The 14756-nt window shown below is 33.3% G+C and overlaps 1 protein-coding gene across 4 annotated transcripts in view; it reads right to left on the reverse strand.

Moving 5' to 3' along the window:
* CLIC6 (chloride intracellular channel 6) overlaps positions 1–14756 on the reverse strand; it is a 71410-nt gene that overhangs the window by 15049 nt on the left and 41605 nt on the right. Inside the window, exon 1 of one of the 4 annotated variants that reach the window (XM_031959308.1) lies at positions 13469–13488. The exons of the other annotated variants lie outside the window; for them this stretch is intronic. The gene's annotated coding sequence lies outside the window, so the exon portion shown is untranslated. Of the gene's footprint in view, positions 1–13468; positions 13489–14756 lie in introns of those variants that run through there. 4 annotated transcript variants of the gene reach the window in all.

Consider the following 14756-nt stretch of genomic DNA (forward strand, 5'->3'; position numbering starts at 1 on the left):
ACATTATCCCCCAGGGTCACTTTAAAATCAAAGAGTTCAAACCTAGTATAGATGTTTGACTGAAGGCTGAACAACATTTTAGAAGAATTAATTGGCCACCACTAGTGCCAATAAAACAGGATTTACATATGCAGTATTGCCTCATCTTAAATTACTCTTAAAAGAAATCTGTCTCGGTAAATTGTAAATGAGGGGGGTTACGGGAACATGGTGGGAGTGACTAGGACATCTTGCTGCCTAATTTTATTACTTTAATGTGTTTCAGTACTAGAATGTGCCAGCAAAAATAAAGGAGAGAATACATAATCTACATAGCCCATTATTGAGCAATAAGAATTCCATCTTGATGGTATTCGTAAAATAGACAAGATGATGGGATGAATACATATAAGTGAAGCATGACTAACTGACAACATCACAATAAATGAAAAGTCTGATCAAATAAAGTCTGTCCACAAGCATTTATTAAGCCAGATACTGTACTGGGGAGAATAAAAAAGACAAAAAATTAGTTCTGCTCTCAAGAAGCTCACAGTCTAACTGGGAAGGAAAGTTTTTTAAAGTTTTATTTGCCAATACTAATAACTCTAGGCTAATTTTAAGATTTCTCAACTATGTTCTAAGCCTTGGAAGAAATGTTTGTGTGTTTGTGTGTGTGTGTGTGTGTGTGTGTGTGTGTGCGCATTTTTAATACATTCAGATCAAGCAGATTGATATATAAAACTATTTTCCCTGATCCTCATTAGTTGTTGAAGACAACTTTGGATAACTGAAGTCTTTGAACAACTCAGAATTGTATGTTCTGCTTTTAAAACTCAATTTTTTAAGAGTTTGAGACTGTAATTCTCTTTACAATTTATTCATGTTGCATCATTTCAGAACATTGAAATTTCTGCCAACTTTTCCCTCAAAAGAGATTGGATGAAATGAACAACACAGCAACCTGCATTATAAAAATGGATCATTTAGCATTTACTCTCTTTTGATCAAACCTTACTTTAAATAATGTCTATATGGTTTGTCTCTTTCACACTGATTTAATCTATTTGAAACTCAGAAAAAGAAAAATTACTTAATTTTAGTATCTTTTGCTATAGGCAAACAGAATTTCATTCAATTCAATATACAATGATAAAAGCTTAAGATACTATGCAAAGTAATTGTTCATGAGTCAAAGCTATGAAATAGTTGTTACACAATTAAAAGGTCAAAGTTTATTTGCTTTTTTTTAGCATGGATTTGAAGCTTTATAAGCTCTCCAAAGTCTATTTTTTTCTTTTCTTTTCTTTTCTTTCTTTTTCTTTCTTTCTTTTTTTTTTCTGAATCAATTGAGGTTAAGTGATTTCCCTAGGGTCCCATAGCTAGGAAGTGTTAAGTGTCTAAAGTTAGATTTGAATTCAGGTCCTCTTGACTTCAGAGCTGGTGCTCTATCCACTGTGCCACCTAGCAGCCCTCAAAGTCTATTTTTAAAGACAACTATCTAAAAAAGAGAAATATCTGTAATATGGGTAGTTCCACATTTTAATAGGTTTCTCCCACATGTAGTTTGGGAGTGATTTTGCTGGTGTGGGTAGTTCTTCTATTGAGTCAGATATCAACTGATATATGACAATATTAGAGAATTGTTTGAGGCTCATAGGACATGGGCAACTTTCCTATAGTAACATAGCTAGTAAGTTCCAAAGGAAAGATATGAATTCAGGTCTTCCTGATTTCAAGTCCAGCACCATTTCATAGCTGCCTTTCTATAGCCAATGACAATTATGTCTTTTTCATTGCACAATATTGCTTTTCTTTCTTCTTTCTTCCTTTATTTACTCCTTCCTTCCCTCCTTCCACATGTCCTCCCTTCCATCCTTCCTTCCCTTCTGCTTTCCTTCTTTCCTTCTTTCTTTCCTTCCTTCCTTCCTTTCTTCTTTTTTTCATTCTTTCCTTCCTTTTTTCCTTCCTTCCTTCCTTTTTTCTTCTTTCCCTCCTTCCTTCTTTTCTTCTTTCTTTTTTCCTTCTTTCCTTCCTTTCTCCCCTCCTTCTTTCCTTCCTTCCTTCCTTCTTTCCTTCCTTCCTTCCTTTTTTCTTCTTTCCCTCCTTCCTTCCTTCTTTCTTTTTTCCTTCTTTCCTTCCTTTCTTCCCTCCTTTCCTTCCTTCTATTCTTCTTTCCTTCCTTCCTTCCTTTCTTCTTTCCTGCCCTCCTTCCTTCCCATTTCTTGAATTGAATTGACAAATCCTGAGTAGAGCAAATGATCTAAATCCATTTATATTGGTTCCAGCTTATTATTCTTCATGAACAAGGTCATGTCAAACAAAAGGACCTTTATTTATGTGTCCAAATGTCCTTGAAATACATGCAAAGTTTTGTCTTTTCTTAGGGAGAGGGAAAGAAGAAGATCACTTTGTTGTGACCTCCATAGTGGAAATGCAAGTTATTCAGATTTTATTGGGGCTCATTTTTTTTTCTCTGTGTAAATGAAATAGCAAGAGGTGACCTGTAGTGCCCCAGGAAGAAGAGAAGCTCTGGAGTTTGTTTAGAGGTATAGCCTGGAAGGCATCTGCCATCAGTCTGTTGTGAACAAGAACAGGCTGGTTTGGGAGATGATACTAAACCAGCATAACCAGCCATATGATACTTCCAAGCCCCCTAAAGGCCTACTAGTTCTTTCTATTCATCCAACCAGAACCATTCTACCAGGACACTCTGTCAGACTTGTACTAGATTCATGCTATTTAGTTTTCAGAAGTATACTCTACTTTTTTTTGATAATTTCTTTCTTGGCTTTGGGAAGATGTTTTTAAAATGCTATGAATTTTAGTAATGCCATGTATATGGTTGTCCCCTCCTTGTGTATTGACTATATAAAAATTCACTCCTCTGCCTTTGTTTTCAATGTCTTCAATGACCCTTAGGGTCATTTTCTCAAGTTAATGTCAAGTTCTCATTGTAGAGAGGTTCTAGAAGTGTTGGGAGAGATTTGGGATTAGTACTTCTTTGGTCTGGGTCATTAATATGGATGCTTTTCTTCAGGGGAAATGTTCAAATGACTTTGGAGAATTCCAATAAAGAGTCATCTGGCTTATTAAACAACAAAAAAAGGAGTATAGCCTATTCAAAGAAGAACAGCCAGCTGGTGTTATAGAGTGCTGGGCCTGAAGTCAGGAAGACCTATTTTCATGAGCTCAAATCCGGACCAGGACACTTACTAACTTTGTAACCCTGGGCAAGTTATTTAATCTCTGTTTGCCTCAGTTTCCTCACCTATAAAATGAATCAGAGAAGTAAATGGCAAACTGCTCAAGCATCTTTTCTAAGAAAATCCCAAATTAGATCATGAAGAGTTGGATAAACTAAAATGATTAAGCATCAACAACAAATATTCAAAGGATCATGTCATTTATAATCAAAGAAAATAGATTCAAATCTCAGCTCCACTACTTTTGAAAAACATTCAATCTCCGATTTAGAATGGATCTCAGCATCCATCTCCTGTCGTTTATACCTAGAAAAAAAAAAATATCTTCTACAAGATACTAAGCAAATGACTATAAAGCCTCTGTATAAAAAGATAGGTAATAATGAAGGGAAAAAATTACCCCCCAATACAGCACATTCCATTGAGAGATAGCTTTAATTGTGTAGACATTTCTACACAGCCTAACCTAACCAAATGTAAATTTCCTCCTTTGAAATTTTGACTCATTATTCCTAAATCTGTTCTTTGCAACCAAACAAAACAAATTTAATCCCTCTTTCACATGACATTTCAAATATTTGAAGACATATCATAGCATCAAGAATCTTTTTTTCCCCAATATCCAGTACTTTCAACTGATCTTATTATGGCATAAATTGAAGTCATCTCTCTCACCATTTTGGTTCCTTATTCTATAATTTCTTTTGCTTATCAACTTCCCTCCTAAAAGATAATACTCAAAATTGATCCCACTAATCTAGGTATGGTCTAACCAAAATATTGTGAGACTCATTCTTGGAAACTTTGCGTTTCTTGTTGTTGTTCAGTTCTTCTAACTCTTTATGACCCCATTTGGGATTTTCTTTGCAAAAATACTGGAGCGATTTGTCATTGCTTTCTCCAGCTCATTTTACAGATGAGGCAGACAAGGTTAAGTGACTAGCCCAGAATCACACAGTAAATCTTTGAGACCAGATTTGAACTCAAATCTCCTTAACTTCAGGCCCACCACTATATCAATTGGGCCATCTCACTTTTCTTAATGCAGTTCAAAATTGCATTAACATTTTCCATACTTCCTTTTCTTAATTCCTTTAAAAAAAACAGCATAAAATTGTATAAAGATCTAAAATTCAATTTCATCAGTTGTAAAATGAGGTTAGATTACTGAGAAGTCCTGAATATTTCATAAAAAGTACATTGGCTCCAGAGTTAAAGGATCTGAAATCCTGACCCTGAGATCAAAGTGATCTTGAGCTCTCTTTCAGCTCTAAATCCTATAATCTCAATGCTATAATAATGGTAGCGTGAGAGGTCATAAATTTAGAGCTGGAAGGGATGTTAGAGACAATCTAGTGTAAATCCCTCATTTTAGAGATGAAGAACATAAAGCTTAAAGAGAAGTGATTTACCAAAAAACACAAACCTAGTAAAAACATCATGGACAGCCTATGACATTCTTTCCATTACACTAATAATGCCTTAATATAACAAATTAAGAAGTAAAGTGCTGTCAAGTAAAAAAAAAAAGTTAATAACAGGAAGTAAAAAATTAAAGTGATTTACAAAAAAGTTTTTTGTTTATTAAAAAAAAAAAAAATAACACCAGATCACCAGCCAATTGCTAACTCTCCAGTACAATTGGACACAACCTGTAGCTGAACTGCTTCCCTTCCCCAAATCTTGGTATGGACTTTAGTTTTAGGATTCATCTTTTATAGTTCTCTATTTGTCAGTGGTAGAGCAGAAACCTACTCCCAGGGAAGGCTGAAATTGGTAAATCAGAGAAGCTTGAGACTCAAGAGAAAGATGAAGGGATGGTTATAGAGTTGTGTAGAGACCTGTATAGAAAATTATATAGAAGGAAGAGGCCCAGAACTGGTAACAACTATATAAAATTATAAGAAGAAACAATTGTTTCTTTCTGTAAATTGTAAATATTTCTCAAAACTTTTCCTTTCAGTAATGTTCTGAGGGACCCTTCTCCAACTTCTTTTGTGTCCAACCTCCTGGAATCAGACCAAAAAATTTAAGAAAGTTGGTCCCAATAGTTTGAGAGTAGAGTCCACAGATGAATAGGACTGTAAAAAGTAAAAACTTTATCTAGGTACAAATGGCTTCTCCTAGTCTCCCTGAAAAAAAAAATTCTCAATGGATTGTCCTCACCCTAATGAGAACCACAGACATTTTACATACACTAGTTTGAGAAAAAGGGAGAACAAGCAGTAAGGGATGGTTATAGCTGGGCCAACAAAAGGGATTTGAAAGGATTGACAATAGCATATTTATAACAAGAATATCATAGAAAAATAATCAGGAGTAAGACTGAAAAATACTATGAAGATTGGCCAAGGAGGAGAAATGTTAAAAAAATAAATAAATAAACAAAAGACCATCTAACTAAATACTTTAGAAGAATAATAAGTCAAAAATCCCCTGAAAAGGTGATGATGAATAATAATGGAATATTTCCAAGATCTTCAGGAATAGTTCAAAGAGGCATTCAAAGAAAACAAAATGTAAAGATCTTAAAGAAGAAATCAATAAGTATAATAAGAGAGGAGGCAATATGGGGGGAAAACCAGAGACTCAATAAAACAACAATTGTCTGAAAGAAACAAATAGAAACAATAGCAAAATGCAGAGGCAAGAGAAAAAAATTAAATAAATATAAATACTAAAACACTTAAGGAATATGTGAAAACTCTATAAATGAATAATTCTGTTTGAAGATAATCTAAGGATCACACATTTTCTATAAACAGCTCCTGAAAAATAAAATTTAAATAATATAACTCAGCAAATCATATGGAAAAACTTCACTGAAATATTGAAAGACTATAACAAGATACCAATATAAATGAACCTTAGGTTTAACCCTACAAACAACAGCATAGTCAAGTTCCAAATTTACAAGAGCAAGTCACAAGTTTTTCAGGGAGCAAAGAAAAACTTTTCAGATTACAAGATAATTGATCACAATGTCATAGAATTATTTACTATTTGTTAAACATCAATGGAAAAGTAAATGACAGTTGCTGGCTCAAATAATGTATCTTGCAAAGATGAGCTTTGGTATCAAAGGGGAAAAATCCCTGAATATTCAGGAAAATGAAATATTTTTAATTATTTCTTCAAAAAAATCCAAATTTTAAAAAGAATCCAAATATATCAAGGTTTTCAATATGTAAATTCCTCAAACAGAATAAAGTGAAATGCTTTAATATTAACAATGAAAGACTAAAAATGAAATATTTATTCTCGTATAACTAGGTCTAGACAAGGGTATATGGGGAAGTCTTTCTTTTATTTGTTTTTATTTTCTTTATTTAAAAAGATTCTCAAATTGCCCAAAGGACCTTGAACAAATGAAGAAGCATCAGTGAGCAAAAGAACCCAAGGAACAAAAAAATATGAAGCATAAAATAAAGAGAACAAGAAAAAAAAGATAATATTTTGGGGACCAAAAAATATAGACAATGATAGTCATGCAAAATTAGTAGAAGACTTTAATAGTCCTTGAAGATCTGGATAAATCCACAGAAACATAAGCAATAAAAAAGACAACTAAACAATTACAAATTAATTCTACTGAACATAGGAAGCACACTGAAAATTTAAACTACAAAAATTGTCCACAAAACTATACTTTATCAATTTTTCATAAAACAAATGTTTCTGATATAAAAATCAGAGAAACACAAAGTAGAAAAAAAGAATATAGACCAATTTCTTTTTAAAAACTGATGCAAGAAATTTAGGAGAAAGAAATGAGCATTTATTAAGCATCTGCTATATGTCAAGCATTGTGTTAAATGTTTTACTAATATTATCTCATTTGATTCTCTCAAGAACCATGGGAAGTAGATATTATAATGCCCATTTTACAGTTGAGTAAATTGAACCAGACAAACAATAAATGATTTTCCAAGGACACACTTAAGTGTCTGAGGCTCTTTTTGAACTCAAGTCTTGTTGACTCCAGAATCAGCCTTCTAGCCATATACAACATAGTGTTTAAAGAATATCCTTACAAAGATAATACAGAAATCCAAACTAAATTCCTGCTTAAGACTCAATGATGGTTTAATATTAAAAAAAAAAAACTATTGGCATAATAAAAAGCATGATTATTTCCATGCAGATGAGAAGGGAGCCTTTGACAAAATCCAATCCAACAATCATTCATGCTAAATAATAATAATAATAATAATAATAATAGTTATAATAATTATTATTATGTAAGGATGTTTCTTTTTCTTTAATGTGATCAAAAGCAGTGGAGAAACAAAATTGTCCCCATTTGTAAAAAGCATGATGATGTACGTAGAAAATGTAAGCAAAATTGGAAATAAAATTGTGATTATTTAGGTCTTGAGTTGACTAACAATATAACAAATATATCAGCATTTTAAAAACAATGTTAAGAAAAACACAAGAAATGATAAAGTGAAAAATCCTATTCATAATGATTTCAAAATGCATAAAATACCTGACAGCAAGTCTGCAAAGGCAATACACACATTCAATATAATTATTGCTTTAACATTTTATCCCAATAAGTGGAAATATTCAGTACTAATGGTTGAATTATGCAAATAAAATAAAAATACTATCTAAATTATTTTACAAGTATAGCATCACAACAAAAAAGACTATCATGGTAATATTTTTGCTACTTTCAGTTAGAGAAAAAAATCAAGATTCTTGAGAAAGAAATGACAAAAAGTACAAATGGAAAAAAAAAAAAAAAAACAAGCATTGCCAGATGTTAAAAAGTGAATTAATGTCTGATATATTCTAATAGTTGGCACTAATTAAAATGAAAGAAAAAATTAATCAATGAAACAAACCATATAAGGAAAAATGAAAGTAATTGAAAACTGCAGCTTAGTATTTTTTAAATCCAGGAATATAAATTATTGGAAAGGAGAAGAATGCCTTTAAAAAAAAAAAAATCTGAGAAAACTGAAAAGCAATTTGGTAAAATTAAGTCTTAGGTAAATGACAAAACATAAAGCCCAAAAAAACTCAAAATAAATGTGGGACTTTAATATCAAAGGTTGCATCATTAAAAATTAGAAGATAAAAGGAAGAGATAATAAATACCTATCAAAAAACATGGTTGAGAATTTTTAACCAAATAAAAGATGAGGAGATCATAAAAGATAAAAAAGATAATTTTCATTACATAAGATTCTAACACTTTTACACAAAATTAATGAAAATAAAATAAGAGAAAGTGTTGAGTAGAAAAAATATTAACATAACTGAAAAATTCCAAGATCCAAGATGAATTGCATATATGCAAATATATGTATTATGTTATGTATATATACATATAACTTAAGTATATACAATAACATGATGTATAATTATATTAATATTACAATATATAAAATAAAGAGTTATTCCCCAATACTGTGATTTAGTTGGAGCAAACAATAATTTTGATTTGGTTTTATATGATAACAACAATAATTACATGTGTGCTTTGACTAACACTAAAGCTGACACAGAAAATCTTTCACCAGATAAAACCAGAATGGCTGCTTTCCACACCTTTAGTTATTTCTTTGTCACTTCATTTATGGATTTCAAGCCACACACATATTTTATTGCTTTCTTTTGTTGCATTTGGAATTCTGTGAGTTTAAAAAGAGATATTAATCCATGGAAACATGAAAAAATGTATCTCTTAAAGAACAAACTTCAATGATTATAAGTGATATTGCAATGGCTCTTCAAGCATTTCAAGGAGCATTTAAGTTCATTAAAAAAATTGTCACACCAAAACAAAGAAATGGTAACTGGGGGTGTTAAAAAAAAATCATCCTCTACACTGTGACATATTTAACTTGTATAGGACTGCCTGCCATCTGGGGAAGGGGATGAAGGGAGGGAGGGGAAAAGTTGGAACAGAAGTAAGTGCAAGGGATAATGTTGTAAAAAAAAAATTACCCAGGCATGGGCTCTGTCAATAAAAAGTTATAATAAAAAAAAGAAAAAAATCATCCTCTAAATTAATAATATTTAATGAAGAGATGGTTGTAATTCTAGCTTAGTACTGCCTCTCTTTGAGAAAAACAGAGTAGCCTGTGACTACAATTTCCTGTTCCCTTCTTGGCCAGAATTAAGTCTTTCTTGGACAGGGATGGAAGGGGTGAAAAGGAAGAGGATAGTATTATCTATTCTACCTCTTTTTGAACCCCACAATAACTATGCTACATGTGGAGGACAGCCCTTCGATATATATGGGGGCCTTGCTACCAGCATATCTATCATATAAAATATTATTTGTTAAGTGCATTTAAGACTTGGAAAAATAAAATATTATGTAAGGTCAGAGTGGGAAGGTCATTACCAGCAATGAAGAATTTATGGAGGAAGTGACATTTGAGTTGGGCTTTAAAAGACTGGCATGAATTCAGCAGGAGTTCATTCTAAGTCTAGGCACAATATAAACAAAGATGTGGAATTATGAAAGATCATGTATGTTCCAGGGAAGGAGATTGTTCTGTTTGATAAAAGTATCAATGATAGGAAGGAAATCTCCTACTCAATTTATCATAGCAAACTGATAAGAGCATACTACTGGGGTCCCCAAAAATAAAAATAACGGGGCTGGTATTGATCGTACACAGTGTGTATAGTGGAACAAACATTGGAATGAGGCTGGGATTTTACTCTTGGCTCTGCAACTAGTATACTGTAATCTTGATTGAGTCACTTAATTCCTTGGGGGCTCATTTTTCTCACATGTACAATTAAGAAGTTGAACAAGATTATATGAAAGTTAGGATTTAAAGACCTTTTAGTTCAGGGGTCAGGAAATTATGTCCATAGACATAAACCTACCAGCTATTTGTATGTGCTTTGTCAAGCTAAGAATATTTTTGACATTTCAAGATAAATTTTAATTTTGAGAGAAATTTTAAAACATAAAAAACCTCATTCTTAGTTCATTGGATGATAGCAGGCTGTGGAAAGGATTTGATCCCCCAGACTGTAGTTTATCAGTTGAAAAGATGAGGAAACTGAGTGACCTGTCCAAAGTCACACAGGTTGTTAAAGACAGAGTTAGATGGGCCCTAATGCATTGTTGGTGGAGTGTGAAATGATCCAACCATTCTGGAGAGTAATCAGGAACTATGCCCAAAGGGCTATAAAACTGTGCATACCCTTTGACCCAGCAATGCCATTACTGGGTCTGTATCCCAAGGAAATCATAAAGAAAAAAAGACCCATATGTGCAAAAATGTGTGTAGCAGCTCTTTTTGTGTTAGCAAAGAATTAGAAAATTAATAAATGCCCCTCAATTGAGGAATGGCTAAACAAGTTGGGGTATATGAAGGTAATGGAATTTTATTATTCTATAAAAATGATGAACAAGCTGATTTTAGAAAGGCCTGAAAAGATTTACACAAACTGATGCAGAATGAAACAAGCATAACTAGGAATACACTGTATACAATAATAGCAAGAATATGTGGTGATCAACCATTAAAGGCTTGGTTCTTCTCAGTGGCTCAGTTATCCAAAGCAATCCCAATAGATTCTGGATAGAAAATGCCATCTACAACCAGAGAGAGAACTAAGGAGACTGAACGTAAATCAACATATGCTATGTTCACTTCTTTTTTCTGTTTTTTTTTCTCTCTCCCATAGTTTTCCCTTTTGCTCTGATTTTTCTCTCCCAACATGATTCATAAAGCAATGTGTATTAAATACACACAAAAAATTAAAAGGCAAGAGTTAGAATTACAGACTGATATCCTGATTCCAGGGAACATTCAACTAAACCACAATTATGTTCTTTGAACTCCTGTCAGCTCTAAAACCCATGATTCAAAGAAACCTTTTTTTTGAAAGGAAAAATAATTTTTGATGGGAGAATAAAGGAAAAGGCTGGTGTTTATACAAGTATGATGAGATATGTAATTCTATATGTCCCATCTTACTTTCAATTAATTAGAAGGAAACCTATATGTAGTTCTTTTAATAGATGAAAAGAAAACCATGGGGCAGGTGGAGGATCTCTAAATTATTCCATGTATAGGCAATAAACTATGAGAAGATTTTTAGTTTGAAAAGGGACAAAACATGAGATATATACAGGATTAATTTGACTTGATCAAAGTATATGTAGAAAAGATTATTGAGTGGTGATGGACCTACTCAAGTATGATTACTTCAGTGGGACTTCTAGGACAAATACAAACAATAGCAATCTGGATGAGAGCTTTAAAACAAAGAGAATAGATTTGATGTGGGCAGCAAGAGAAGACCATTGAGGGTTTTCTATGGAGGAAAATGATATGGTAAAATACCAGCTAAAAATAGTATTTGGGTGGCAACATTTGAGACTGAATAAAGTATTAGGGGAAGATTAGATAGGGCAAAGCCAATGGGGAAAAAATTCAGAGAAGTCAGATGAGTTCCTAAGGCAATGGATACCACGATTTCAGTTATTCTCTGGGTCCAAATCCTAAAATTATTGCTTGCAGGACCCCATTGTTTAATTTCTTTTTATTAATAAAAGACACAATAAGCCAAAACAAAGTCACTTACTAAAATAGTATGAGTAGCAGCAATACCTACCCACAAATAAACCAGAATTAACAAGGCAAGTGGACACAGAAATCAAAAGAGACACATATAAGTAGGAAATCTGTGAGGAAGTATGCACAAAGGGGAACTAATGCTACAGAGTTGCAGGCTCTGTTGTGGTCTTGTTGGGTCCCCATGTTTCTCTCTGCTGGAGGAGATGCAAAAATGGGGATTAGCTGGACTCCGTGGCACTTTCCCAGTGCCTAGTTCAGTGTTTCATTCTTTTTCAGGTCCTGTTCCTAACTGTACTTCAAAGTCATACCTTTCTTACTTGTTGCTTCATTCTGGAACTTCACTTGGTATCTGGAATTCCCTTGATCTACAACAACCCACCACCTTTGTAGCCTTTATAATATTCTTACTCTGAAATATTCTTGTGCAAGACCTGCTCTTTTTCTGCTGGGGAGTACCTCCCAGAGCATCAATTTTTATGGCAGGATCCAGGCTGGCCTGACTTCATTCTCTTTCTGCCTTCTTTCTGATATTCTAGACTTTAAAAGCAGCCACTTGTCCTGGATACCTTTCTTCTCCTTCCCCTCTTTTCATATTCCTTTTCTGTACTGTCTTCCCCCATTAAGCTCTTTGAGAGCAAGAATTAATTTTTTTTTTGCTTAAATTTGTATTACCAGTGCCTGACACATATTAAGCTCTTTTTTTCCCCTGAAGCAATTGGGGTTAAGTGACTTGCCCAGGGTCACACAGCTAGGAAGTGTTAAGTGTCTGAGATCAAATTTGAAGTCAAGACTTCCTGACTTCAGGGCTGGTGCTCTCTCCACTATGCCACCTAGCTGCCCCTATATATTAAATTCTTAATAAATGTTTCCTTCATCCTTCCTTTCCTTCTTTCCTTTTTCTTTTCCTTACCTATTTCCTTTCTTCCTTCCCTTTTTCCTTCCTTCCTTCTATCCCTCCTTCCATTTATCCTTTCTTCCTTCTGAAATCAGCCTGCTTCTGGACATTGCTTAATAAATATTTGTTGAATGGATGAATGAATTTGTAATAACCAAGTCAGACTGTCAAAATATCTTGAGTTGTCTGACCCGGGCCTATGGAATAAGTACCACTTTTAGAAATGTTAGTTCTACTGGTAAATGAGGTAATATGAGAATTTGCCTGGTCTGCTTTGTGAAAGTTTTACAAATAGTGTGAAAGACCTAAGAGAATGTGTGGTATGTGCTGTATTTATCATATCCAATTAATTCATCAAATAAGGGACAAAGGCAGGACAACCAAGGGAGGAAAGATCTTCTCTATGCCCTACTCCTCTTTATTTTGAAACTCTTTGACTCTGATATACTTAAGACAATGATGTGCATCATCTCTTTTTTCTTACCATTTCCTCTGGAGCCAAAATATACATTCTCCATAAACTTGCTAACGAAAACTGATAGGTAATCTTCTGCATAGGGAACCATATTTGAAGTCTTTTCAGACTGGCAAAATCTGCCAGAACTTGCATTCTACTGACATAACTTTTTATGAAACTGAGGTCACTCCCATGTTTCAGTGTGACATGGAAAAAGTCAAACAAGATGGAAAGACATGGATAATGTTGTAGGTCAGTCTTGATTTTGATTAGTCTGGTGCTTCAAGTTTTTCAACTGTATAATATTTTAAAGATCATACAATAGTTAACACAAGGTACACTTTCATTAAGCAAAAACATAATTTACCTTTGGTAGATCACAAAACCGATTTACAACAGAATGAGATCACTTTTTTCCAAGATCCCTCTCCTGACTCTGAACCCAATGCTTGATGTTGTTGGCATAGTGGGATGTGAATTCTATAAATATAAAGAGGCTTCCTGGTTGTATTTGAAGAAGTTGGCACAAATTTAAGATAATGACGAACTGCCAATCATGGTGGAATGTCCTTTTTTTCTAAGCTATTTTGTAAAGTTCCTCTACTTTTAAAAGTTAGATGTTCTGACTTTTCCTTGTAGAACCAAGGCAACTTCAGCTGTCCTCAGCTCTTTTGTCTGCCATCTCCTTGGTGATGGCAAATTTCAGAAACTAAAAACAGCTCTTATCTGAGATAAATTTCCATTAGAGGGAGCAATAGATCTAGAGGAAGAATGACATTAACACATTATGACTACAACAATGTAAAAGAAAAGAACAACCAAAAACAGTCAAAAGTCATTGTTGGCAAATCGCAAACAAAGATGATCCCAAAGAAAAGATATGAGAAAACACCTTCACTCACTACTCTGTAGAGACCCGAATTCCATGGGTTTGGTAAATTGCATATGTTTCGGACTTAATCAGATTATTAATAGACTTTACTGTTTTTTTCCTCTTTTTCCTCTACTTTCTCCTTAAAATATTATTTGTTAAGTAGGATAGCTCTCTGAGGTAGATCACTGCAAAGATACTGGGAGAAAATCTAGTGACAAAAAAAAAATGATCAATAAAATTTATTTTTAAAAAAGACAATAAAATATAGAGCAGAAGTATAATTAAGTTCATCTATTTCTTTTGAGCCAAAAGTATAAATAACCCACTAACAATATTTCCCCTCCAAAATGGGCAATTTTCAATATGGTATTTGCTGAAATTATTATTTTTAATAAATTTGACATTCCTTTATTTGCAAAAATTCCTTTTTCCTATTCTTTCAAAATTGGCAAAATCTTGAAGACAGAGGAATTATAGAGTATATTATGCCACCCTATTGTCTTTAATTTAACATGTCCAAAAAATAGGATCCCTCCCAAATCAACTTCCCTTTTCCAGCTCTCTCATTTCTATCAGTAGCAACAATACTCTCTCATTTTCCTAGCCAAGAAACCTTGAAGTCATCTTTGATCTTTTCTCTTCTTCAATCTATATATTCAATCTTTCACTAAGTCTTGTTTCACCCTTCAAAATGTGTCTCAAATTTTCCTTTTGCTCTTATCCCCACAGCCACCTCACTAATCAGACTTTCATCACCTCAGATGTAAATTATTTCAATAGC

Source organism: Sarcophilus harrisii, chromosome 3 (genome assembly GCF_902635505.1).
Source record: "Sarcophilus harrisii chromosome 3, mSarHar1.11, whole genome shotgun sequence".
NCBI lineage: Eukaryota > Metazoa > Chordata > Mammalia > Dasyuromorphia > Dasyuridae > Sarcophilus > Sarcophilus harrisii.